Source organism: Pteropus vampyrus, unplaced genomic scaffold, assembly GCF_000151845.1.
Source record: "Pteropus vampyrus isolate Shadow unplaced genomic scaffold, Pvam_2.0 Scaffold24, whole genome shotgun sequence".
Taxonomy (NCBI): domain Eukaryota; kingdom Metazoa; phylum Chordata; class Mammalia; order Chiroptera; family Pteropodidae; genus Pteropus; species Pteropus vampyrus.
In genome coordinates this window covers 9,944,399-9,947,286 of record NW_011888805.1, presented here as the reverse complement: position 1 = coordinate 9,947,286, position 2,888 = coordinate 9,944,399, and the positions used below count along the sequence as shown (strand labels likewise).

Below are 2,888 nucleotides of genomic sequence, written 5' to 3'. Positions count from 1 at the left end.
ATAAATTGATACACAATTATCAATGTAGTCAACAGGGCCTAAATCTCATAGTGATAAGAAAGACATGGGCAAAAATAAGGGGGGAATTTTATATCATCTTTTTTCTTTAACCTCCTTAAAATCATATTTCTATTCCATTTCCCAATAGAAATTGTATCCCAGTGTTTTCTATGCTTGAAAGTTTTAAATATTTTTCTGAAACAAAAATATACATGTAAATTGAAATTAATTTTTTGTTTAAAGATTTTCTTCTGGAATCAAATTATCATTATAATTATTATTAGTACTCAGTGGGTCCTCAACATCATTATGTTACAAATGTTAATAGTTACTAAATATAAGAATAAAATTAGTCTATGGTCATGCCACCCTGAAAAAGCCGGATCCCATCTGATCTCAGAAGCTAAGGCAGGGTTGAGCCTGGTTAGTACTTGGATGGGAGACCACCTAGGAAGACCAGGTGCTATAGGCGTAAAAAATAAAAAAAATAAGGGATTGTAAGCTGACAAGGTCCTTGCAATCTGTGAGGTCAAACAAGGGTTGCCTTGCCTAAATATATATAGAACTACATTTAATGAGATAGATGAGGTATTTGAAAGTTATTTCATGTGTTCATGGATGAATATTACTTATGGTTAGAAAAAGACAACATTCAGATCCAATTCTAACTGTAATTGAAATTTTTATAGATTCATTGAAACATTTTGTTCACCAAATAAGTAGATAGTAATGGAAGGAGTTTTGATGTAAGAAAGCCATTCACTTTTCCAAGATATATCCTACAAATGTACTTAATGATCTATCATGAAAAATTATTTTTAATGATTTCTCAGCTCTTTTTTTCAAAAGAGTTAGAAACTGCTTGACTTGCAGAAGGATTCATTAGCCAGTCTTTAGAGTCATTGTGGTCTCAACACCAACACCAACACCAACACCAACACCAACACCAACACCAACACCAACACCAACACCAACATCAACACCACTATTTCAAATTAGTTTTATCTTGAGTGACTTAGAGGGTTTTAAGCTCTAAGGCAATGTACTGTGATGAGTTCTGATAGATGTGCCTTTATTTTTCTAGGTGAGAGAGTGTGCCTGTGAAAGGGGAGCTGGAAATAGAACCAGCAAAATCACCTGGACCATAGGCTCTTTCTCAGGCAGAACAGTTTTGGTAAAACAAACAAACAAACAAACAAACAAACAAAAAACATATGGATGCTGAAGATCTGAGAACTGATTCCCATAATACTACCTGTGTCCATTTTGAGGACCATTAGGATAGGTCCTCAAAATGAAAAAGCTGATAAGAACTCTTATGAAGGTTTGGGATAGACAAGCATGGGAGTAGGTAGTAGAGTGGGCAGTGGGGTGGAGGAAGGCAACATCAGTCAAGTAGAAAAATAGGGAAGAACTGAAAGGGCACAAAGGAGTTAATTCACATTGATCAACTGCCACATTAATTAACTGTGCATTGACTCATTTTCATGTGCACAAGATTTAGAACTCAGTGTTTTTGTCTTGTGTGTGTTAGATAGGCTGATTTTTATTCAGGGTTTCAGACAAGAAGGGAATTAAGATTAAGATTAGAGTGAGAGGTTTATAAAACAGGTCAAGATTAGAAGATAGGATACAATTTGGAAGGTGAGAGGATTTAAGGTAAACACTGGGCAGGTTCATTCTGTGTTCCTGGTTTCAGTCATTAGCTCTGTTTTAGCAGCAGATGTTGCTTACTCTTCTCAAATTAAATAAAAATGTCCTTAGAACTGTAATAATACAGTTCAGTTATCTATCAACCAGAGTATACTATCTCTTGGCACTTTTATAACTGCTAAGGGTCTTTGTGTGTCACTTTTATTTTTTGTGTAATACACATGAATGTTTTAAATGTCATTCAGAAACAGGCCATTTCTCTGATCAATCTATTTATCTACAAATTGACAGGTCTGTATAAATTCAGGAGAATGTTTGCTATCAGGCTTACACTGTTATCAAAACCACCTACATCAAGATTAGGATCTTTAGGTGGAAAAATAATTAGGCTAATTTTTAAAAGGCATCTTTGAATGAACAGATAAAAAGAAAGAAATAAAATTGATTTTTAAAATCTATGTTTGACTTCAAATTCATGCATAAATTTTTTTATTAACTTATTTTGAATAACTTTAAAATTGAAGAAAATATTTGAAAATTAGTTTTATATTTTTTAGCACTTGCTTTTAACCGTGTGGTCACTGGAATTGCAAAACTCACCTGATTTGTAGAAATTCTCTTTTCTAAATGACTCTTAAGCATTTGTATTGATCTCATCATTAACATATCTTTATGAAAGAAAGAGCAAATGCTATATTCACACAACTATAAAAGTATCTTGTGTATATGATTTCTATTTAAACGAGAAGTCAAAAAGTCCTCCGAGACAGAGCCTTTTCCCTTATTAAATGCTATAACCTGCTCCTTCTGAAGCCAACTCGATCACATTCCAAACTGATAATCCAGCTGTTAATTCATAAAATACAGTCCATGGGGAGGTTTCTATTTTGGCTTTGACTTTCATTATTTTAACAATTTTTTCTCTCTCCCAAAATACAACTCATTAGCAAGTACCACCTAAATGGTACTTCCTTTGTGACTTCCAGCTGTCATTGTTATGCATTCATCAGGCCCCCGAAGTGCTCTTCTGTGTATTTCTGGAAAGCTATTCATCTGTTTAAACTAAACAAATGGAGCTGTTTAAGCTGTTAAAATACAGTACCACAGTTATTTGTTTTTGCACCTTCGCGTTGTATCTAAATGAAAGGTTCTGGCTAATTGGTTCTGGGAATAGTATCAAAAGCAGTCCTAGAGAATTTCTCCTAGTTATTATTGAGTGGAATGCACTTCACACA

General features: G+C 33.8%; 1 pseudogene; it reads left to right on the top strand.

Moving 5' to 3' along the window:
- The first annotated feature begins 352 nt into the window (after positions 1-352).
- Positions 353-472, top strand: LOC111737216 (annotated as a pseudogene).
- The last annotated feature ends 2,416 nt before the right edge of the window (positions 473-2,888 follow it).